This window comes from Triticum aestivum, chromosome 2D (genome assembly GCF_018294505.1).
Source record: "Triticum aestivum cultivar Chinese Spring chromosome 2D, IWGSC CS RefSeq v2.1, whole genome shotgun sequence".
NCBI lineage: Eukaryota > Viridiplantae > Streptophyta > Magnoliopsida > Poales > Poaceae > Triticum > Triticum aestivum.
Genome location: NC_057799.1, coordinates 63,722,303 through 63,748,116, shown reverse-complemented (window position 1 = coordinate 63,748,116; position 25,814 = coordinate 63,722,303). Strand labels below are relative to the sequence as shown.

The 25,814-nt window shown below is 44.2% G+C and overlaps 1 pseudogene; it reads left to right on the top strand.

Moving 5' to 3' along the window:
* On the top strand, nt 1-25,814 carry LOC123055653 (uncharacterized; annotated as a pseudogene).

Sequence of the window (25,814 nt, the reverse complement as noted above, 5' to 3'; positions counted from 1 at the left end):
ATGAGTGCGTTGTTCAGGGCATCCTGGACCCAGAGGGTATTATCCATGGAGTCAGATAATGTGCGCCGCCATGTAAGTTCTTCTTCGCTAGCTTCTCTTTTTGGTCCGCCTTAGACCTATACTCTTCAGCTTCAGCTATCCTATAAATGTATCAAAATTATAAATAAATGATACGTACTATCACACACCACAAGAATGCAATGTTCTTGCTAGAGATGATGCAATGACGAGGTTGTTGGTACGGACTGTGAGATTTGACAAATTTTGCCAGTTTTTATCTAAATCTAGGCCGTTTTTAGGTAGAACTCAGGCGTTCCTGGCTTCATATGCCTAAAACCTAACAAGTGCCTCAGTCAACTTATGGGCTTGGTTGGGCCTTGCCTTGCCATGGCAGGATTCGGTTGGTTGTGCCTCGTTTAGTGTATGTACATACATAGGCCATGCATCGAGTGCACGAACGTGTGTTTGAAGAAACTTCACCATAAACCAATTCAATATGAATAATTATTTGATATATATACCAGTTATAGAGTTAAAAAAATTATATTAGTCTCAAGTCTCAACCCATTGGCACATCTTTGTAGTTCTTTTGTATGACTAGTTACAAGAGCCAATCATCATTCTATTAGCATAGTTCTTTTTTTCGTCATTGACTAGTTATAAGTACCAATTATCAATTTTACCAACCTTCATATTGTTTGGCATGTTTAATCAAGGTAGGTCTTTGTGTTTATTTTTATTCTATGACTAGTTATAAGTACCGATCTTCAGTTTAATCAACATCCTTGGTTGGTAGGCATGTTATTTCTTGGGATCACCAGCTACGTCAGTTATTAGAGTAAAAACAATCATAATATTATTGATCTCAGGTCTAGGGTGACTAATTAAGCGCTGATCTGCTCAGGGTGGGCACGAAAAAATCACTAATGAATACTGGAGCGTGGTGCAACCATTGATGCTTGAACAAAAGGAGCTTGCGGCCGTAACAGAAGTGTTTCCATTTCCAAATGAAGCAATCGGGAAATTAAACAAGGATGATAAATCATCAGCAAACAATAAATTGGTCCTTCATTGAAAAATTCTACAAGGAGTAATTGAAACCAATTTCAAATAATAGCTCTGTTGACATCAGATTTTTGCATGGCACAAAACCCTATCAAGATGACATCGGGTGGGAAAAGTTACAACTGCAAAATTCTTCGTCTCGTTGAAACGGATGATTTTCGATACAAAAATCGTCTTAATCCGAGGTCGTATGCAAAAGTGAAAGACAAAACGGTGTGCTAGAGCAGTATTTGGCCGGATCATCCGGCTGGAGGCCGGATGAATGACCCAAACGTCCGGGCTATCATCCGGGTAAATCAACAGAACCATAAATTTCGGGCCCCTTGAAGCCGGATCATCCGGATAAGGCCCGGACAATCCGGACACGAGTTCGGGCGTCCGGACAACTTTTTCTGCTGCAGATGTTAGAAAACAGCCCTATACTCAATCAAGATGGCCTCAGATCAAAAAGTGTTCAACAGAAAAGTTGTGTGTCTCGTCGAAACGGTTGATTTTGATATAAAAATCATCTTAATCCGAGTTTTTATGCAAAATTTACAGCCCGATTAGTGTACTGCTGTCAGAATACTGGGCTTGGCCGGATCATCCGGGCCTTGAGCCGGACATCCGGGCCGGAGGTCGTGAATAGTCCGCGTTTTGTTAGATTTTGATGATTTGGATGGCTAGGCAAGTCATTTTCTTGTACGGGAAGTCCATCCGCCTCTTATATAGACAAAAGGTGACGGTCGATTGAACAACAACACACAATCGCAAAACCTATCTAATTTTTACCCTAGTTCTACATCTCTCCCTGGTTCTTTCTCTCTCGTTTTTCGTTCGTTATTCATGTTGAAGGGTAGCGATCCTCAAGGCTCTAGGGGCGGGCGAACCGACCTAGAGCAGCCCATAGCCGCCGCTCGTCCAGATGGAAGCATGTTAGTCAGTATCTAGCGCAGTTGGGTGAAGCAGGTTCCATAGAAGAACTGAAAGTGCGTTTATTTCCATTATCTTTAACTGGCACCGCATTTTCATGGTTTGCTGCTTTACCACATGGTTCAATTCTCTTATGGTCGCAATTAGAGCAAAAGTTTCATGAACACTTTTATACCGGCGATAATGAGCTTAAGTTGTCACATCTTAGATCGGTTAGGCAAAAACATGATGAATCTGTCACCGATTATGTCAAGAGATTTAGAGATATAAAAAACCGATGTTATAGCTTGGTGATAACTGAGAGAGTCTTGGCGGATCTTGTTCTTAATGGTTTAAAAACTCGCATTAAAGAGAGGCTAGAAAGTTATGAGTTTTTGAATATTAACCAACTCTTACAAAAAGCTTTGGCTCAAGAGAGTCGAAGTAAAGAGGTTCATAGGTCTACAGCGATCGTCCTAGAATGCATATGGTTGAATACAATGATGATAACTCGGACGATGAGGTTGATGTCTATACTACTGAGTTTGTTTGGTCCTCAAAGGCCAAACCCTATACATGCAATGCTCTTAAGCCGATTCGCAAGAATTGTGATGATGAGATGAAGTCTACTTTTGACATATCTAAGTATGATAAAATATTTGATGCTCTCTTGCAAGATAAGATGATTAGAATATCACACACCATACCGCCGTTTGAGGAGCTAAAACGGCGCGCTTATTGCAAATACCATAATTCATTTTCTCATGCTACTAACGATTGCAATGTTTTTCGACGACAAATACAATCGGCCATTAATGATAGACGGTTGAATTTTGCTGAGATGCAAGTTGATAAACAGCCCTTCCCGATAAACACCATGGACTTGGAGGGAAAGAAAATGTTAATTCGGCCTAGCATAGCCGAATCTGCTAATAAAGATAATGTTGTTATTCGTGAACCCAGGAAAGGCAAGGAGGGCGACAAAGTCTTGGGAAAAGAAGTTGTGCTTGATAAGCAACCCGATGGCAAGGAAGTATTGAAGATCACCATAAAAAATCCTGCACTCGGGGGGCAACCACAAGTACAAGAAGAGACTCATGTTAAATTTATCAAGCCCAAGAATTCAGAAGTTGGCAAGTGGGAAAAGAGTGAAGCTAAGTGCAAGCGAATCAAGCCAACTTTTGATATGTTGCTATCCAAATATGCAAGTCAAGCGGCCGGTTCTAGCTCTAATTGGCCATCGCATTCAAAGCGTTCAAGATTTCCTCCGAAGCAAGAGTTCCGATGCTATGCATCTCATACAATAAAGCGACAACCATATGGCTCCTGCCAGTTGCCGATAACTCGGTTACAAAACATGATCATCTCATACAACACATTATATCACATCATGTCTTGACCATATCACATCACAACATGCCCTGCAAAAACAAGTTAGACGTCCTCTACTTTGTTGTTGCATATTTTACGTGGCTGCTACGGGCTTAGCAAGAACCGTTCTTACCTACGCATCAAAACCACAACGATAGTTTGTCAAGTTGGTGCTGTCTTAACCTTCGCAAGGACCGGGCGTAGCCACACTCGGTTCAACTAAAGTGAGAGAGACAGACACCCGCCGGTCACCTTTAAGCAACGAGTGCTCGCAACGGTGAAACCAGTCTCGCGTAAGCGTACGCGTAATGTCGGTCCGGGCCGCTTCATCTCACAATACCGCTGAACCAAAGTATGACATGCTGGTAAGCAGTATGACTTATATCGCCCACAACTCACTTGTGTTCTACTCATGCATAGCATCAACGCATAAAACCAGGCTCTGATACCACTGTTGGGGAACGTAGTAATTACAAAAAATTTCCTACGCACACGCAAGATCATGGTGATGCATAGCAACGAGAGGGGAGAGTGTTGTCCACGTACCCTCGTAGACCGACAGCGGAAGCGTTATCACAACGCGGTTGATGTAGTCGTACGTCTTCACGATCCGACCGATCAAGTACCGAACGTACGGCACCTCCGAGTTCTACACACGTTCAGCTCGATGACGTCCCTAGAACTCCGATCCAGCCGAGTGTTGAGGGAGAGTTTCGTCAGCACGACGGCGTGGTGACGATGATGATGTTCCACCGACGCAGGGCTTCGCCTAAGCTCCGCAATGGTATTATCGAGGTGTAATATGGTCGAGGGGGGCACCGCACATGGCTAAGAGATCTCAAGGATCAATTGTTGTGTCTATGGGGTGCCCCCTGCCCCCGTATATAAAGGAGCAAGGGAGGAGGAGGCCGGCCCTAGGAGGGGGCGCACCAAGTGTGGAGTCCTACTAGGACTCCCTAGTCCTAGTAGGATTCCACCTCCCATATGGAATAGGAAAAGAGGAAGGGAAAAATAGAAGGAAGGAAGGGGGCGCCCCCCTTCCCTAGTCCAATTCGGACCAGACCAAGGGGAGGGGTGCGGCCACCCTTGAGGCCCTTTTCCTTCTTTCCCGCATGGCCCAATAAGGCCCAATACGTATTCCCGTAACTCTCCGGTACTCCAAAAATACCCGAATAACTCGGAACCTTTCCGAAGTCCGAATATAGTCGTCCAATATATCGATCTTTACGTCTCGACCATTTCGAGACTCCTCGTCATATCCCCGATCTCATCCGGGACTCCGAACTCCTTCGGTACATCAAAACTCAATAAAACTGTCATCGTAACAAGCGTGCGGACCCTACGGGTTCGAGAACTATGTAGACATGACCGAGACACGTCTCCGGTCAATAACCAATAGCGGGACCTGGATGCCCATATTGGCTCCCACATATTCTACGAAGATCTTTATCGGTCAGACCGCATAACAACATACGTTGTTCCCTTTGTCACGGGTATGTTACTTGCCCGAGATTTGATCGTCGGTATCTCGATACCTAGTTCAATCTCGTTACCGGCAAGTCTCTTTACTCGTTCTGTAACACATCATCCCGCAACTAACTCATTAGTCACAATGCTTGCAAGGCTTATAGTGATGTGCATTACCGAGTTGGCCCAGAGATACCTCTCCGACAATTGGAGTGACAAATCCTAATCTCGAAATACGCCAACCCAACAAGTATCTTTGGAGACACCTGTAGAGCACCTTTATAATCACCCATTTACGTTGTGACGTTTGGTAGCACACAAAGTGTTCCTCCGGTAAACGGGAGTTGCATAATCTCATAGTCATAGGAACATGTATAAGTCATGAAGAAAGCAATAGCAACATACTAAACGATCGGGTGCTAAGCTAACGGAATGGGTCATGTCAATCACATCATTCTCCTAATAATGTGATCCCGTTAATCAAATGACAACTCATGTCTATGGCTAGGAAACATAACCATCTTTGATCAACGAGCTAGTCAAGTAGAGGCATACTAGTGACACTCTGTTTGTCTATGTATTCACACATGTATCATGTTTCTGGTTAATACAATTCTAGCATGAATAATAAACATTTATCATGATATAAGGAAATAAATAATAACTTTATTATTGCCTCTAGGGCATATTTCCTTCAGTCTCCCACTTGCACTAGAGTCAATAATCCAGTTCACACCGCCATGTGATTTAACACCAATAATTCACATCACCGTGTGATTAACACCCATAGTTCACATCGTCATGTGACCAACACTCAAAGGATTTACTAGAGTCAATAATCTAGTTCACATCGCTATGTGATTAACAACCAAAGAGTACTAAGGTGTGATCATGTTTTGCTTGTGAGATAATTTTAGTCAACGGGTCTGTCACATTCAGATCCGTAAGTATTTTGCAAATTTCTATGTCTACAATGCTCTGCACGGAGCTACTCTAGCTAATTGCTCCCACTTTCAATATGTATCTAGACTGAGACTTAGAGTCATCTAGATTAGTGTCAAAACGTGCATCGACGTAACCCTTTACGACGAACCTTTTGTCACCTCCATAATCGAGAAACATATCCTTATTCCACTAAGGATAATTTTGACCGCTGTCTAGTGATCTACTCCTAGATCACTATTGTACTCCCTTGCCAAAATCAGTGTAGGGTATACAATAGATCTGGTACACAGTATGGCATACTTTATAGAACCTATGGCCGAGGCATAGGGAATGACTTTCATTCTTTTTCTATCTTCTGCCGTGGTCAGGCTTTGAGTCTTACTCAATTTCACACCATGTAACACAGGCAAGAAACTCTTTCTTTGACTATTCCATTTTGAACCACTTCAAAATCTTGTTAAGGTATGTACTCATTGAAAAAACTTATCAAGCGTCTTGATCTATCTCTATAGATCTTGATGCTCAATATGTAAGCAGCTTCACCGAGGTCTTTCTTTGAAAAACTCCTTTCAAACACTCCTTTATGCTTTGCAGAATAATTCTACATTATTTCCGATCAACAATATGTCATTCACATATACTTATCAGAAATTCTGTAGTGCTCCCACTCACTTTCTTGTAAATACAGGCTTCACCTCAAGTCTGTATAAAACTATATCCTTTGATCAACTTATCAAAGCGTATATTCCAACTCCGAGATGCTTGCACCAGTCCATAGATGGATTGCTGGAGCTTGCATATTTCGTTAGCACCTTTAGGATTGACAAAACCTTCTGGTTGCATCATATACAACTCTTCTTTAATAAATCCATTAAGGAATCCAGTTTTGTTTATCCATTTGCCAGATTTCATAAAATGCGGCAATTGCTAACATGATCCGGACAGACTTAAACATAGATACGAGTGAGAAACTCTCATCGTAGTCAACACCTTGAACTTGTCGAAAACCTTTTTGCGACAATTCTAGCTTTGTAGATAGTCACACTATTATCAGCGTCCGTCTTCCTCTTGAAGATCCATTTAATCTCAATGGCTCGCCGATCATTGGGCAAGTCAAGCAAAGTCCATACTTTGTTCTCATACATGGATCTCATCTCAGATTTCATGGCCTCAAGCCATTTCGCGGAATCTGGGCTCATCATCGCTTCCTCATAGTTCGTAGGTTCGTCATGGTCAAATAACATGACCTCCAGAACAGGATTACCGTACCACTCTGGTGTGGATCTCACTCTGGTTTACCTATGAGTTTTGGTACTAACTTGATCTGAAGTTACATGATCATCATCATTAACTTCCTCACTAATTGGTGTAGGAGTCACAGGAACAGATTTCTGTGATGAACTACTTTCCAATAAGGGAGCAGGTACAGTTACCTCATCAAGTTCTACTTTCCTCCCACTCACTTCTTTCGAGAGAAACTCCTTCTCTAGAAAGGATCCATACTAAGCAACAAATGTCTTGCCTTCGGATCTGTGATAGAAGGTGTACCCAACTGTCTCCTTTGGGTATCCTATGAAGACACATTTCTCCGATTTGGGTTTGAGCTTATCAGGATGAAACTTTTTCACATAAGCATCGCAACCCCAAACTTTAAGAAACGACAACTTTGGTTTCTTGCCAAACCACAGTTCATAAGGCGTCGTCTCAACGGATTTTGATGGTGCCCTATTTAACGTGAATGCAGTTGTCTCTAATGCATAACCTCAAAAACGATAGTGGTAGATCGGTAAGAGACATCATATATCGCACCATATCTAATAAAGTATGGTTATGACGTTCGGACACACCATTATGCTGTGGTGTTCCAGGTGGCGTGAGTAGTGAAACCATTTCACATTGTTTTAACTGAAGGCCAAACTCGTAACTCAAATACTCTTCTCCACGATCATACCGTAGAAACTTTATTTTCTTGTTACGATGATTTTCCGCTTCACTCTGAAATTATATGAACTTTTCAAATGTTTCAGACTCTTGTTTCATTAAGTAGATATACCCATATCTGCTCAAATCATCTGTGAAGGTCAGAAAATAATGATACCTGCTACGAGCCTCAATATTCATTGGACCACATACATCTGTATGTATGATTTCCAACAAATCTGTTGCTCTCTCCATAGTTCCGGAGAACGGCGTTTCAGTCATCTTGCCCATGAGGCACGGTTCGCAAGCATCAAGTGATTCATAATCAAGTGATTCCAAAATCCCATCAGTATGGAGTTTCTTCATGCGCTTTACACCAATATGACCTAAACGGCAGTGCCACAAATAAGTTGCACTATCATTATTAACTTTGCATCTTTTGGCTTCAATATTATGATTATGTGTATCACTACGATCGAGATCCAACAAACCATTTTCGTTGGTGTGTATGACCATAGAAGGTTTTTATTCATGTAAACAGAACAACAATTGTTCTCTAACTTAAATGAATAACCGTATTGCAATAAACATGATCAAATCATATTCATGCTCAACGCAAACACCAAATAACACTTATTTAGTTTCAACACAAATCCCGAAAGTACAGGGAGTGTGCGATGATGATCATATCAATCTTGGAACTACTTCCAACACACATCGTCACCTCGCCTTTTACTAGTCTCTGTTTATTCTGCAACTCCCGTTTTCGAGTTACTACTCTTTAGCAACTAAACCAGTATCAATTACCGAGGGGTTGCTATAAACACTAGTAAAGTACACATCAATAATCTGTATATCAAATATACCTTTGTTCACTTTGCCATCCTTCTTATCCACCAAATAGTTGGGGTAGTTCCGCTTCCAGCGACCAGTCCCTTTGCAGTAGAAGCACTTAGTCTCAGGCTTAGGACCAGACTTAGGCTTCTTCACTTGAGCAGCAACTTGCTTGCCGTTCTTCTTGAAGTTCCCCTTCTTCCCTTTGCCCTTTTCTTGAAACTAGTGGTCTCGTCAACCATCAACACTTGATGTTTTTCTTGATTTCTACCTTCGTCGATTTCAGCATCACGAAGAGCTCGGGAATTACTTTCATCATCCTTGCATACTATAGTTCATCACGAAGTTCTACTAACTTGGTGATGGTGACTAGAGAATTCTGTCAATCACTATTTTATCTGGAAGATTAACTCCCACTTGATTCAAGCGATTGTAGTACCTAGACAATCTGAGCACATGCTCACTAGTTGAGCGATTCTCCTCCATCTTTTAGCTATAGAACTTGTTGGAGACATCCTATCTCTCAACTCGGGTATTTGCTTGAAATATTAACTTCAACTTCTGGAACATCTCATATGGTCCATGACGTTCAAAACGTCTTTGAAGTCCCGATTCTAAGCCGTTAAGCATGGTGCACTAAACTATCAAGTAGTCATCATATTGAGCTAGCCAAACGTTCATAACGTCTGCATCTGCTCCTGCAATAGGTCTGTCACCTAGCGGTGCATCAAGGACATAATTTTTCTGTGCAGCAATGAGGATAATCCTCATATCACGGATCCAATCCGCATCTTTGCTACTAACATCTTTCAACATAATTTTCTCTAGGAACATATCAAAAATAAAACAGGGAAGCAACAACGCGATCTATTGATCTACAACATAATTTGCAAAATACTATCAGGACTAAGTTCATGATAAATTTAAGTTCAATTAATCATATTACTTAAGAACTCCCACTTAGATAGACATCCCTCTAATCATCTAAGTGATTACGTGATCCAAAGCAACTAAACCATGTACGATTAACACGTGAGATGGAGTAGTTTCAATGGTGAACATCACTATGTTCATCATATCTACTATATGATTCACGCTCGACCTTTCGGTCTCTGTGTTCCGAGGCCATATCTGTATATGCTAGGCTTGTCAAGTTTAACCTGAGTATTCCGCGTGTGCAACTGTTTTGCACCCGTTGTATTTGAACGTAGAGCCTATCACACCCGATTAACACGTTGTGTCTCAGCACGAAGAACTTTTGCAACGTGCATACTCAGGGACAACACTTTTATCTTGAAATTTTAGTGAGAGATCATCTTATAATGCTACCGTCAATCAAAGCAAGATAAGATGCATAAAGGATTAACATCACATGCAATCAATATAAGTGATATGATATGGCCATCATCATCTTGTGCTTGTGATCTCCATCTCCGAAGCACCGTGCTCGTGATCTCCATCTCCGAAGCACCGTCATGATCACCATCGTCACCGGCGCGACACCTTGATCTCCATCGTAGTATCGTTGTCGTCTTGCCAACTAATTGCTTTTACGACTATCGCTACCGCTTACTGATAAAGTAAAACTATTACATGGCGATTGCATTTCATACAATAAAGCGACAACCATATGGCTCCTGCCAGTTGCCGATAACTCGGTTACAAAACATGATCATCTCATACAACACATTATATCACATCATGTCTTGACCATATCACATCACAACATGCCCTGCAAAAACAAGTTAGACGTCCTCTACTTTGTTGTTGCATATTTTACGTGGCTGCTACGGGCTTAGCAAGAACCGTTCTTACCTACGCATCAAAACCACAACGATAGTTTGTCAAGTTGGTGTTGTCTTAACGTTCGCAAGGACCGGGCGTAGCCACACTCGGTTCAACTAAAGTGAGAGAGACAGACACCCGCCGGTCACCATTAAGCAACGAGTGCTCGCAACGGTGAAACCAGTCTCGCGTAAGCGTACGCGTAATGTCGGTCCGGGCCGCTTCATCTCACAATACCGCTGAACCAAAGTATGACATGCTGGTAAGCAGTATGACTTATATCGCCCACAACTCACTTGTGTGTACTCATGCATAGCATCAACGCATAAAACCAGGCTCTGATACCACTGTTGGGGAATGTAGTAATTTCAAAAAATTTCCTACGCACACGCAAGATCATGGTGATGCATAGCAACGAGAGGGGAGAGTGTTGTCCACGTAGCCTCGTAGACCGACAGTGGAAGCGTTATCACAACGCGGTTGATGTAGTCGTACGTCTTCACGATCCGACCGATCAAGTACCGAACGTACGGCACCTCCGAGTTCTACACACGTTCAGCTCGATGACGTCCCTCGAACTCCGATCCAGCCGAGTGTTGAGGGAGAGTTTCGTCAGCACGACGGCGTGGTGACGATGATGATGTTCCACCGACGCAGGGCTTCGCCTAAGCTCCGCAACGGTATTATCGAGGTGTAATATGGTCGAGGGGGGCACCGCACACGGCTAAGAGATCTCAAGGATCAATTGTTGTGTCTATGGGGTGCCCCCTGCCCCCGTATATAAAGGAGCAAGGGAGGAGGAGGCCGGCCCTAGGAGGGGGCGCACCAAGTGTGGAGTCCTACTAGGACTCCCTAGTCCTAGTAGGATTCCACCTCCCATATGGAATAGGAAAAGAGGAAGGGAAAAATAGAAGGAAGGAAGGGGGGTCCAATTCGGACCAGACCAAGGGGAGGGGTGCGGCCACCCTTGAGGCCCTTTTCCTTCTTTCCCGTATGGCCCAATAAGGCCCAATACGTATTCCCGTAACTCTCCGGTACTCCGAAAAATACCCGAATAACTCGGAACCTTTCCGAAGTCCGAATATAGTCGTCCAATATATCGATCTTTATGTCTCGACCATTTCGAGACTCCTCGTCATATCCCCGATCTCATCCGGGACTCCGAACTCCTTCGGTACATCAAAACTCAATAAAACTGTCATCGTAACAAGCGTGCGGACCCTACGGGTTCGAGAACTATGTAGACATGACCGAGACACGTCTCCGGTCAATAACCAATAGCGGGACCTGGATGCCCATATTGGCTCCCACATATTCTACGAAGATCTTTATCGGTCAGACCGCATAACAACATACGTTGTTCCCTTTGTCACTGGTATGTTACTTGCCCGAGATTTGATCGTCGGTATCTCGATACCTAGTTCAATCTCGTTACCGGCAAGTCTCTTTACTCGTTCTGTAACACATCATCCCGCAACTAACTCATTAGTCACAATGCTTGCAAGGCTTATAGTGATGTGCATTACCGAGTTGGCCCAGAGATACCTCTCCGACAATTGGAGTGACAAATCCTAATCTCGAAATACGCCAACCCAACAAGTACCTTTGGAGACACCTGTAGAGCACCTTTATAATCACCCATTTACGTTGTGACGTTTGGTAGCACACAAAGTGTTCCTCCGTTTAACGGGAGTTGCATAATCTCATAGTCATAGGAACATGTATAAGTCATGAAGAAAGCAATAGCAACATACTAAACGATCGGGTGCTAAGCTAACGGAATGGGTCATGTCAATCACATCATTCTCCTAATAATGTGATCCCGTTAATCAAATGACAACTCATGTCTATGGCTAGGAAACATAACCATCTTTGATCAACGAGCTAGTCAAGTAGAGGCATACTAGTGACACTCTGTTTGTCTATGTATTCACACATGTATCATGTTTCCGGTTAATACAATTCTAGCATGAATAATAAACATTTATCATGATATAAGGAAATAAATAATAACTTTATTATTGCCTCTAGGGCATATTTCCTTCACCATGGATGTCACAAACCCCGTATGCGTCATATTACATGAGAGACTCCAATGGAGGATGGGGCAGCCCCCAATGGCTCCTTATGCTTTTCATATGGGGTGGGCAGCACCTAGAAGGCCTACTCACGAGAGGCTCTATTATCCCACACAAGGCCGTTTAAGCTATGGTGCTAATCGGCCAACAAAAATTTCTCCAAGCAAGGCCAACAAAAAAGTGTGGCGTATTAAGTCACCTAATGCGGAAATTTCAGAATGCGACAAGCAAAAGGAGATCAAAAAGGCGGTTGTTGGTAATCTGGCTACTTCTACTGATGATATTATTATTGTTCAGTAGGGTTCCATGGTTAATGATCATGAGGGGAGCACAAGCAAGGCCAAACCAAGGGATCCCAAATATACTCAACCTAAATGGTGTCCTCCTGGTTTAACTAAGACCATGAAAAGGAGATTACAACGCATGAGGAACCACGAGAAGGTAGAGCACAAAGAAGAGAGGCAAAGGGACGAATTGTTCAGTGAAATTCGGCCCATGGCACTCACAAAACAAGTGTGGAGGCCTAAACAAAAACAAAACACAGATGCTTCTACATTAGCTGCAGCAACACCTTCACCACCAAAAGAGGATGATGCGACCCCTATTACATCGTCCACACCACCTGAAACATCCCCTTCAGTTGAGAAAACTTTAAGCCCAATATACACATTGGGAGATGAAGATGAGATGGTGGATTATGAAACTACGCTGGTTCGGGAAGGTATGGATATTAATATGGTACATTACTTACCTGCCGAGTTTCATCCTATAGGTGAAGAAGGGGAGGTAGCCCAGTTGGATTTTGGTTATAAGAATGCTATCTTCGAGAAGCCAAAAGAACAGGTGAAACACTTGAAGCCATTGTACCTCAAAGGTCATATTAACGGATCGCCGGTTGCTAGGATGCTCGTTTATGGTGGTGATGTGGTAAATCTTATGCCCTACTCGGTCTTCAAGAAGTTGGGGTTAGATGATGATGCATTGATGAAGACCAATATGGTACTTAATGGATTTGGGGGTAAAGAAAAGACAGAGGCCAAAGGTGTGATGTGCATGGAACTCACCGTGGGAAGTAAAACTTTGGCCACCACATTCTTCATCGCCGAGGTGCAAGCTAACTATAATGTTATATTAGGCCATGATTGGGTTAATGCTAACCAATGTGTGCCATCTACCATGTATCAATTTTTAATACAATGGGTCGATGATGAGGTAGAAGTCATTCATGCGGATAATTCGGCTTGTGTTGCTTTGGCCGATGCATCGGTGGATTGGAATCATCCCGATGTTACTTGCTTAACAAGGCGTGACCTCTCAGAGTTTGATTTCCTTAGTGCTACAAGGAACAGGTCCATTCCCATCTCTTTAAAGCCGATTGGTGGTAATCGGTTACAAGGTATGATGTGAACAAGAAGTTAAAATCAATGGGCGATATAAAATTATCGCCCTAAGCATAAACATGGCCGATATAGAAATTATCGCCCTAAGCGCATATAAATGACCGATGGAATGTTGACATCGTCCTTAGACCAACGTATTGCAAGTTATTTTTCGGCGCGCAAGCTTTGCCAAAAAAAACAGGGGGGCATGTGTTGACATCAGATTTTTGCCTGGCACAAAACCCTATCAAGATGACATCGGATGGGAAAAGTTACAACTGCAAAGTTCTTCGCCTCGTCGAAAAGGATGATTTTGATTTAAAAATGTCTTAATCCAAGATCGTATGCAAAAGTTACAGACAAAACAGTGTGCTACATCAGTATTTGGCCGGATCATCTGGGCCGGGATCTGGATCATCCGGCCGAAGGCCGGATGAATGACCCAAACTTCCGGGCTATCATCCGGGTAAATCAACAGAACCATAAATTTCGGGACCCTTGAAGCCGGATCATCCGGATGGCACCCAGATCATCCGGATGAGGCCCGGACGATCCGGACACGAGTCCGGAAATCCGGATAATTTTTTCTGCTGCAAATATTAGAAAACACGCCCTAAAATCAATCAAGATGGCCTCTGATAAAAAAGTATTCAACAGAAAAATTGCGCGTCTCGTCGAAACGGCTGATTTTCATATAAAAATCATCTTAATTCGAGTTCGTATGCAAAATTTACAGACTGATTAGTGTACTGATGTGTGAAAACTGGGCTTGGCCGGATCATCCGGGCCTTAAGCCGGACATCCGGACCGGAGGTCATGAATACTCCGTGTTTTATTAGGTTTTGATGATTTGGACAGCTAGGCAAGTCCTTTTCTTGTACGAGAAGTCCATCCACCTTTTATATAGACAAGAGGTGACGGCCGATTAAACAACAACACATAATCGCAAAACCAATCTACTTTTTACCCTAGTTTTGCATCTCTTGCTGGTTCTTTCTCTCTCGTTCTTCGTTTGTTCTTCGTGTTGAAGGGCAGCGATCCTCGAGGCTCTAGGGGCGGGCGAACCGATCTAGGGCAGCCCATAGCCGCCAAGCGTCCAGACGGGGTCCCTCCCGGGCGCGTGGGGTTTCGGGTCCTGAAAAGCGCCTATCGTATTGCTTCCGTACCGCGCTTCCAGACGGGTCTCCTTCGACGTGAGCTACGGTGCATCACCCTCGGCGTTGAAGGTACACGGTGACGTGTTCGTGTTCGAACAAGCTCATAATCCAGCTCGCCCTTCCATTTCTACAATACGCTTCCGAATGTAGGCTCTCGGGGGTACTTCTCTCCTCTGTGACTTGCAACCTTTTGGGGTGACCACATCGTCATCATCAATCTCAATGGCACCGACACAGCAACACCAAACAATGGGTCAAACTTTGGCCCTAAGTTGGCTGCATCTAAAGCACAACACAAAAATCAAATCGACAACAATTTAACACATCCCAGAATGTAGAAAGCAACTATGCAAAACAAGTCACACATGCAACAAAATACTTGTAAAACAAGCCTAATTACCAGCACCACAGTCGCATGCCTCACTGTAAGCAGCCCAAAAAAAGATCTGCTTGAGGGAACGAGGAGTCTAGGGCTTGCTTTTGAGAACTCTCTACTCGATTTTGCGTTTTTTTCAAAAAGAGATCTGCCTAGTCTAGGGTTGTGCTGAGCCGCCCTACGTCCAGCAGGCACGAAGGTGAGGCCCTCGCTCCGCTTGGCTTCTGCATGGCCTCTTTCTCTCCTCGCGCCATCGGCAGGGTCTGAAACTGCGCCGGACTGATAGGCTTGATTTTCGGGCAAATAGCTCCCATGCGACGTCGTTGAGTTGAATTGTCTCTCATGCGACATCGTTGGTTCAAATGGCTCTCATGCGACATCTGCGTTGGAAAAAATAGCTGCCGTGCGACACTGCTGCCTAATCCAAAGACACATGTTTAAAACTCGAATCAGGTGAGCGGGACCCACAGCATGGGACCCACTAACTTATCCAGCTCAGCATTGGTCAGGTGAGCGGGACCCACAGCATGGGACCCACTAACTTATCCAGCTCAGCATTGGTACAAGAGGACACCGAGCCGTGCCCCGAGCCGTGCAGCACCCGAGCCCATCCTCCCCTCCTCCCCGACCGTTGTTCTTCTTCTTCTCCGGCGACGACGCGCAGCAATGCCGTTCCGGGCCGCGACCTAGCAATGTCGAGCTCCACTTCAGTCTCCCGCCGCTCATGGTCGCGCTATGGCGCAGTGCCCATGACAAGGTGCCCTGCATGCCCACGTACTGCACCCCTGAAGCGGCTAGTCACAACGACCGACAAGAATGGCAACCTTGGGCAGGAATTCGTGAAATGCGAGAGCAAACCAGAGCAGGGAAAGGTGAGATTTTACTTCTCAATATGCCAATTTTGGTTTTTGTCTCCCAATTTCATATTTGCCCATTTTTCATTGGATTTGGGATTTAGGGTTCATCTTTCCAATTTCAGAAATTGAAGCAATGCACCCATTTTGAGTGGCTAGATGAGTACATAGAGTGGATTCAACTGGAGGGTGCATCAGGGGAGCTCGATTTACCGTTGGAGGCGGAGAAGTTGGGCAAGTTTGGATCGGGCCCGTCTGGATCTGGGGCCCCTGGATCTGGCAATTCCATTGGGGGCGCCCATTCCATTGGTGCTACTGTGGGGGATGCAGGAGTGACGGCAGAGCTGAAGAAGCTGAACAAGCAGATGAAGAAACTCATCGAATTGCAGAAGCAGGGCAATTTGATGGGGCTGATGGCCGGACTTTTTTATGTTTGTGTAATTGCTCTCGCATTTGTTTATGTGATGATAATTAGTCGTAAGTGAATAGATTGGGCATCATTTGTAATCGTAATGATATGGATGTTTGAATAGAAGTGTTGTGCTGTACGAATTCGGCATGTCTTCTCCACTTTGTTTCGGCCCCGTTTTTTCAGTTCTTCAGTTCGTCATCAGTTTCAGTTTCAGTGGTAGAGGGAGAAAAGGAAAAAAAGGTTCGTCCACAGTTGCCCGAAAAGGCCAGGCCCATATAGAAGTTAGGCAGGGCCAAATAGAACATATACAGGCCCATTGATAAAAGAAGTGTAGCTAGTGCAAAAAAAAAGTGCACACGGTCATTGACATCGATATATCTTTTCGGCTTTAGGTCATTTCACAATTTTTAAGTTTCCTGCAGTCATCTTTTTTTAGATAACTCATCTGATAATTATTTGAGCTATTTTTATGCACAAGCTATCGTGTCCGATGGTAGGGTCCCGTGTTGTTTCGGCTAAAACAAAAGGTTGGTTCTAGTTAGCAGTCTAACTTGCAGTCTTTGTGAACCAAAAAAGTTGCAATTGTTTGGTTCTAGTTTATTTCAACAAAGCACCATTTTTTAATTTTTTTGATTTGTGCTATGGTGTTAGTTTTTACTCGTGTGTTTCAACCGAAAAAGGTTGTGCCCCTCTCAAAAAAGAAGACATCTAGTGTGCCCCTAGTAGCATCTTCTTACAACATAGAGGGGCATCCTCTTACAACATATAGTGCATAAAACATAAAAGGAAGATAATTAACTAGACACGTGCTAACAACAACTTTTATGATTGGATCATGTTTTAGTGCATTTTTTAGTTCACATGGCCACATAAATAAAATGCAATGGAGAAACTTTAGGCCCGAAAAAACATTAATACATAGCACGATAGAGGGGCATCGGGTACCCTAGTAGCATCCCCTTAGAGAACATATAGAGGGGCATCCCCTTACAACATATAGTGCATAAAACATGAAAGGAAAATAATTAAAACTAGACATATAGCTAGAAGACACGGGCACACACGCCCCAACCAACACAACACAAGCTAGATAGATAGAAAGACTCGCACTCGAACAACTCCTTGGCCCCTCCTTAGCCGGCGCCCCTCACTCGTCGTTCTCCGGCATCTGGTAGGGGAGGGTGTGCATGTCGTTGGGGTGGGGGAAGATGTGGTGGAAGTTGGTGAAGATGTTGTAGGTGGTGAACGCGATAAACTCGCATCCACACCAGAACACCTGGCCGAGGAGGTGGTGAGCGTCGTAGGGGTTGGTGAAGGTGACGTAGAGGCCGATGACGATGCCGTTGGCGTCGCCATCGTACTGCTCGTGGAGGTGGAACATGGGCGGAGTGCCCGGAGGGAGGTGGCGGTAGCCGGCTTGGAGGAAGAAGCGAGTCAACTCTCTAGGGCCCCTCCACCTTGAGATGGCCCACACCCTCAGGCTATTCTCGATGATGACTCCGGCCGGGTACTCCCTCTCCGGCACGGTGCGAGGGCGACGGTAGGTAGGGTCGTAGAACTGCATGGTGGCTCGAGTGGTGGATTTGGCTCGAAAAGAAGAAGCGGAGGAGGCTTGAGAGATGAGCGTGAGAGGGATGAGGAAATGGTGCCCTTTTATAGCCTCGTTGCAGCCGTAGTTAATGTACACGATGCCTTCGATCGTTTTCTCTTCTCTGTTCGTGCTGGCATAAGTAATTGTGGACATTAATTCAAAAACGGCGGGCAGAGCATCCAAAGAGGCACGGGCGGCACAGGCGAGATGCATCGTTTCGTGGACTTGCATCGGCGGTGACGCCGCGTGGGAAATAGGCCCGTTCATCCGCGCGTGACACTGAAAAAGGAGCTGCACCACCGACGCGTTCGTCCCGTGTCTCAGGTTCAAACATGCATTTGTTAAAATAGCTTAGATGCGACGTACCTATACGCTGCGCCCCTGCCGCTGCTTTACTGCGTCGATGCGTGCATGCAAGACCGCATGCAAATGGCTAGGCTGTGTCCCAGCGTTCACGAGCATAGAATAGCTAGGATGCGACGTCGTTGCATGGCATGCATGGGACAGGGATGGCCCACATGTCAGTGACCCTCTCGCATGCAGCCCATCCCCCCCCCCCTCTCGACGGCCGTGCGCACGCACGCCAGGCTATGCCGGGCCCGATCCGCTCGGCCCAACGGTCACTGAGATGCTCCCCCGCTCAACGTTATTTGTTCGTCAGAGAAAAAAAATGGTGGCCAATCAGATTGGAGAATCAGGGCTCCCACGGATCGCCCCCGCGGAATCCTTCTAGAAGGCCTATCCGACGGCCGCAGTTTGGCATTAGGGTTAGATCGACGGTGGACATTTGGCGCTAGGGTTACATGGGTTTTGGAGGCAGTCAACGGGGTTTTGAAAGGTTTGACCGAACATTCAAATATGTATAACTAATTCAAAAAAAATCTAAAAAATGAAAAACCTGCGCATATAGTTGGACTTCACAAAAAGGGTTGGATTTATGAACTAAAGTGCATAATAGTACATAAAATAATGCAACATCGCAGAACAAACAAATGAACTCCAAAAATATTGGAGATAGGTTCAAATTTGAATGTAGGTTCAAATTTGAATTTTATTTCAAGTTAAATCAACATCATAGCACATAAGTTTTCACATGAAAGAACATAAGTTTTCACATCAAATGACAACAAACTTAAGTTTTCACATCAAATTTGAATGATTTTGACTCTATTTCTTTTGCTTCCGTCTACCACTCGATTTCTTCTCCTTTTTTCCACCGTTTGGTTCCACGGCGCATAGTTTGTTGATGCTGATGCTCTTGCTTTTTGGCCCCTTGGTTTTCTTGCCAACTCCACTAGGCCCCCTCAACTTTTGCACCTGACCATGTCCCACTTCTTCAGTTTGCACTTCTGCAGATTGAGTACATGGCACACATTGTTCAGCTACTTCAGTTTGCAACTCAACACTTGGCAGCACAACCTCCAAACATGGCAACACAGCTGTCAAAGCAGATTCGCATGGCAGCACAACAGTTGCTTCATCTGCAACAGTTTCAGATTGCCCTAGCGCCTGCAAAACAGATTCAGTATGCATCACATCGTCCAAAACAGAAACACTTTCATGTTCAGCAGTAACAGTTTCAGTTTGCTCCATATCTTTGTCACCAAACATTATCTGCTTAGTGCTCTTCCTTCTAAAGCCATTGAGTCTTGCTTTTTTCACTGGCCAGCATTGTTCAACAACAAGAGGTGGGGCTTTTTCTGCACGCTTCCTCCTAAAAATAAAGCATTTCACTTGGTTAGATACTAGAACAAGTAGCAAAATCAAAAACTTGCAAAAACAGTAACATAAACATACTTTGGCCTCTGAGGAGTGTAGATGCATTTGGATGAACCAATTCTGTGCCCAAGTACCTCACACAACTTGCACCTATTTTTGTTACCTTTTTGAGCCCTTTTGGGCTTATCATTCTTTTCCTTTTTCTTTTTCCCCTTCTTACTACAACCACCTTTCTCAAACCAAGCTTTGAATCTGCTCTGTTTTGGCCTCCCAGTCTTTCTTCTAGTGACAGGGGGACACAAGGTAAATTCTATTTCCACCTCAGGCCACTGAGATTGGTCAGTCAGTGCAGGAATTGGACTTGCATATGCAGCTTTGAATTTTTGTACTGAATAATACTCATGCAAATATGGGTGCATATTTAACCTGGGTTTAGATGCCAAAAAGTATGGAATGCTCACATGGTTTTCCAGTGTGTTGCCACTCTTGGCAAGTGCACTCATGCAACTCAGTATTTACCACATGCCTCTTGCCACTCTTTGTATCTCTAACTTCAGCACCCCACAAGGAAGATTTCTCAACAGATAGATGTGAAAGATTTCTACTCCTGTTGACCACCTGTTGTACCACTGCTGGAAGCTTGTCCCCTTCCAAAATATTAGCAATTTTTCCTCTCAACTCCCACAAACGCATGATCATGATCCTTATTTGGTCCACCATGTCATGCACAGGCAAGTCTTTCAAATCCTTCACTTTGTTGTTAAAACTTTCTGCCAAGTTGTTATTGATATGATCACATTTTATGGCAGTATTAAAACCTGATCTATACCACAACAGAGAATGGTGGGTGTTCAACCATGAAGCAAATTCATTATCACTACATGATGCCAATATCTTACCAAGGTGATAGGAATGTGTCTGTCTGGTGTAGGATCTTGCTGCTGGCCACATGTGCCCAAATTCATCTCCTCTGAATTTTTTTATCAGATTCATCCACATATGTCCAAAGCACTCCCTCTGCTCAGCATGGGGGAAAACATTTTTTACTGCATTTTCCAACCCTTTACATGCATCTGTGTGGATGGCCAAAGGAGAAACTGGCCCTATGCATCTTTTCAATTGCATCATGAACCATATCCATGATGCCTCTGTCTCTGATTGAAACATTCCTATTGCAATTGGGAACATCCAGTTGTGTCCATCTAGAGCATTGCATGCAGCCAACTGACAATTCCACTTTCCAGTCAAAAAAGATGAGTATGCTCAAATATGGACGACAACCTGCTTTGAATCCATCTATGCAAGGCTTCAAACACATAAAAAACTTGCTGAATAAAACCTTGCCATCCTCTGTTACCTCTGTATCTATCTCCACCACACTTCCAGGTGACCTCTTCTCCACCTCTGCTTTAAAACTATACAACATCCTAAATGTATTTGCCCAGTCACCATACAATGATTTCATGGCCCTTTGTTTTGCTTTCCACACTGTGGTGTATTGCAGCTGGATGGGGTACAGCTTCTCCAAGTCAACTTTAAGCCTCTTTGCAGTAGTGTTTGGAGTCTTGGCTAAAATAGGAGTAATCTTCTCCGTAACCCAAAGCTGTGATGTCATCTTTGAAACTCTCTGTGAAGTGGTCATACATGTATGCTAGTGTGGTATTTGATTTACCCTTACTGTACTTCCATCAGGCTGTAGTCTGGCAGACAAGTACCATTTGCAAGGATTGGCACCACCATCATAACCTTTGACCGAGCATAAAATTTCTTTCGATCAGTCCACATAGTCTTGGCATCAAACTTTTTTTTCACTGCATAGGTCCTGAAAGACATCCTAAACTCCTTCATGCTTGGCCACAACTTTCCCACCTCAATAACTGGGTTCTCTTTGTCATACAAACAAACCAGCTCATTATCATCTGCATCATCTGCAGCCTCTCTCATCAGCTCTTCTTCATCCTCATTTGCATTTCTAGGGCCTGTGTTACCATCAGCAGACAAAGAACTGTCATCCTTATCCTTATCTTTGTCATCAACTTGAATGCCAAACATTTCGGCCATATCAATGTCAGATATTGGTGTAATGACCAAATCTGTTTTTTCATTCAACTCTACTACATTCCAGTCAACAACAATCTTCCTAGCACCATGGGTTCCCTCCTCTCCATCTGCATCAATCCCTGTATCTTCAGCTACTACAGTCGGTTCAGTCAACAATGCCAACATCTTCTTTTGTGAAACCCACTCGTCATCTTCCACCTGTGCAGCCATCTTTGATGGCACATAACCAACTCTGGAATGAGTTTGCAGATCAATTAGCTCTGCATAAAATGTTACTTGTTTGCTTGCCCACCCTTCTTGCTGATCAATTTCAGCAACCATGGATTCTCCATCTTCAATTCTCACATATTCACCATTATAGTTATCGAAACGTTGCAGAGATACCTCTTGTTCTGGATCCCAAACAATACTCTCCCCAATTCTCTCCACCAAATTGCCCACGGCCTTCTCCTTCATGCTCTCCAATTTCTGGGGATCAACATCTGCAAATTCGACATCCAACCTCATGGTGGTATCTCTATCAATGTCTTGGACACTGCCATCACTGAGCTTGGCTTTACAGGAAAAAAAATCCACTATAATTGCGAATGTGGTGGCAGAACCTGAACCTCCCCTGTTTTGTCAATGGAAGGCAACGGCGGTAGTGTAAGCGACAGTCACTACCAAATCGAGTTCGATAACAGCTAAAAGAGAAAAGAGGGCGGCATTACCGATTTGAAGCATTGTCTCCTCGCTCCATCTCATTCAGCCCCCGCGCTCCTATCCAATCGAGATTCTAAAACGCCAAGAAACGGGCACAGGGGCGGCATGAGGCCACAGATTTATCCAAAATTCTGGGGAATGGGACTAGAGTTTGGAAAATACTCACTCGCAATAGCCGCTGCCGAGAAAGGCGCTCCACCACCGGGCCGCGGAGAAGAAACAACCCCCGGATCCAATCGAGATTCTAAATCACCAAGAAACAGAGGGGCAGCATGAGGCCACAAATCCCCCAAAATTCTGGGGAGTGGGACTAGGGTTTCGGGCTCACTCGCAATAGCTCTGCCGCTGCCGAGAAATGCGCTCCACCACCGCGGAGAAGAAACCGTTGCCGGAGAAGATGCTTATGGCGGCGCCGCTCGCTCAGTCCAGCACGGGCGAGTCGAGCACGGTCATACAGTCACCGGTCGAGTCGTGGACGGTTGACTCTTAACTACGTGGCCCTAGGTGGACCCCACCAGTCAGAGCACATAACCCCCAGTGTCCTAACCAAACCTCAGCCTAACTAACAGCCAACTAGCCGTGTAAACGGGTTGTCTTGCTTGAGCTATTTCTGCGCTGGGAGACGTCGCATGAGAGCCATTACAACCAACGACGTCGCATGAGAGATAATTCAACTCAAAGATGTCGCATGGAAGCTATTTGCCCTTGATTTTCAGGGGCTTTTGCTCGTTAACCTCCCGAACTCTATCCAAGACAGCTGATTTCTTGGTATCCGTTTACAACCAGAATTGTTCCGCGAGAGGAAGAGCATCCGTTTACCAGCTGCCGGCCTTCAGCCAAGACGGACGGGGCGGTTGATTTTGAAGGCCGTGACAATTTCCTCGATCCCGATCCTTTTTACAGGCTGCAATTTTCCTCGACTTACCAGGTCGGTCGTCGTACATATTCGTAAATATACCAGTGCCTGGCTCTGCGATTCTCTGCCTATGGCTCTGGTCAGACCGATTTGCAGCATCGCCATTGTCTCATCCTCTTGTCTGAATCAATACAGACGAGTGCTCCGGAAATAAAAGATGAGCGCGCTGTTCAGGGCTTCCTGGACCCAGAGGGTATTATGCATGAAGTCAGATTCAAATAATGTGCGCCGCCATGTAAGTACTTCTTGGCTAGCTTCTCCTTTTGATTTGCTACCCGCTCGGCCTTTCGACCTACTGTTCAGATTCAGCTATCCTATTCCTATGTATGTATTCAAATTATAAATAAATGATATATTACACACCACAAGAATGCAATGTTCTTGCTAGAGATGATGCAACGATTAATTACTTTTGCTGGCCTAGTTCGACAACACATTTTTTTTCAAAACCATAATGATCTAAAACCTTCATCAGTTTCTAAAAACCACAGTTTTTTCTCACTTCGGTTTAGAAAATAGAGGTTGAGATCTCTTTCTCAAATACTAAAAAGAGCAGCACGGTGTTAGAGATACTGTGGTTTATAGAACTGTGGTATTTGTTGATGTCAAACATTTTAAAACCGTGGTTTTTCTAAAACATGTTGACTTGACTGTATCAATGGATGATATATTTTTCTTGTTGCAGAAAGGTGTGGAAGACAGGCTCAGCGCGCTGACCGACGACATCTTAATCTCTATCTTGGAGAAAGTCGACGTTGCCACGGCGGCAAGAAGTAGCGTGTTGTCAACGCGGTGGAGAAACTTGTCGTGGTTACTTTCTGATCCCAAATTTCATGCCACGGACTTCCTTAGTGCCCCATGCGGAGGAGCTGCACGCCACATTGATCAAGCAATGGCGTCCCTGGCAAGAGCTACTGGCAGCTTCTTGGCTCAGCCCCGCAGGGAACGCACCGTCAAACAGCTATGCCTTGAGCTCTATCTCACGGGCAACTACTCGCGTGACATCGGCCTGCTAGTCAGCAGCACTATTGACAGCGAGATGGTAAAAGATTTGGAGCTCGCCATTTTAACTGAGAAGGAGCCCAAGGACTCCAAACACGAGGTCATGGTACAGCAAGCTCGTGAGGTGAATGGATTCTTCAGTGCCTTCTCTAGCGTTCTTCGTTGCCTCACAAGGCTCCAGCTACACAATGTTCGCTTCGCTGACCAGGACATGAATCACCTCCTGTTTGACTGCTGCAAGCAACTGCTGCACCTTAGTCTGAACCACTGTAATACCGAGGACTATTCTGTGTGGAAGATCGATGCGCCAAATTCGAATCTCAGAGTTCTAGAGGTCTATTTTTTCCAGATTCAAAAGAGCTGAGGTGCTCTGCCTTCCAAAACTTGAGCGGGTCCTCTGGCAGTCTTGGTTCTCTTGCGAGGCCCCCTTGAGTTTTGGTTATGTCCCGTCACTCAAGGAATTGTCCCTTGTCTCTAATGCGACTCTCCGTCACCTAGACTTTAGTTTAAGCCAGATTCTGCATGGTGCAACAAACACAAATGCTCTAACCTTAAACTTTCAAGGAGAAAAGGTAATTTCAGCAAAGTGTTTTTATGTTGTGACTGCTATTTCATTAGTATAAGTATATGAACTTTAAGTTGGGCCAGAACTAGGACTGTTCTAGTTTGCTGGTTCATTCCTTGACCAAGTTATTTGCTTTTATTTATAATTTATAAATGCCAGGAAGCATCTCATTACTGCATTCAACAAGTCTGCTTTTATTTTGTTTATTTGCTTTGTTCATCAGCTCTGGATGGAACCAGAAGGAAAACAACTCTGCACTGCATTCAACAAGCTAAGGAAGCTGTCTATTCATGGCATCTTTATTAAATTTGATTTGTTATGGACATTAAATCTCCTTGAAGCTCCTCCATCTGTTGTGATATTTGACGTTGAGGTACTTCTACTCATTGTTTTCAACTTTTAGTTGGAACTCGTCCTTTTCAACTCTTATTTTGAATACGTAGATCTATCTGTTTCTGACTCAATTTAAGAACACCACCATAGTGTGCAGAACATGCTTTGTTGGGAGTCCTACTATACCCATCACAATTTCGATGTTGGTGGTTGAATGCAGATGTTTGAACATCCATGCTGGGAGAGTAATAAAACAAGAATAAGTTATGGTGCTCAGAGAGTGAAACCTTCATGGAAGATGCCTGGGTTCACGAGCTATAACAAGTGGCAATTGAAAGAGTTTCAGTTGCTGGTTTTAGGCCCCTACTGGAGCAACACTTTTTATTTGTAA